This window comes from Bison bison, unplaced genomic scaffold (genome assembly GCF_000754665.1).
Source record: "Bison bison bison isolate TAMUID 2011002044 unplaced genomic scaffold, Bison_UMD1.0 scf7180017845579, whole genome shotgun sequence".
In the NCBI taxonomy this organism is placed as follows: domain Eukaryota; kingdom Metazoa; phylum Chordata; class Mammalia; order Artiodactyla; family Bovidae; genus Bison; species Bison bison.
Window position 1 is genome coordinate 15,076 of NW_011476152.1, and position 448 is coordinate 15,523.

Here is a 448-nt window from a genome sequence, read left to right on the forward strand (position 1 = left end):
AGAGATAAGCAAAACAGATGAAAAACATGACCCAATATATGCTATTTACAGGAGATACACTTTAGAAACAAGTTGAACTATACTTTCAAATAAGTTGAAAGTAAATGAATGGAAAAAGATTTACCATGCAAACAGTAACCAAAAGAGGACTAGCATTGCTATACTAACATCAGATAAAATAGACTTTAAAACAAAAACTGTTACTAGAGATAAAAAAGGACATTTTATATTGATAAAAGTGTCAATCTATCAAGAAGATTTAACAATTATAAACATATATGCACCTAACAACAGAGTCATATTGAAACAAAAAAAACCAGGCAGAACTGAAAGGGAGAAATGGACAATTCAGCAATAATTGCTGGAGATTTTAATACCTCACATTAAATAATGCATAAAACAACTAGACAGAGGATAAACAAGGAAAGAGAAGGCTGATGATGCTGAT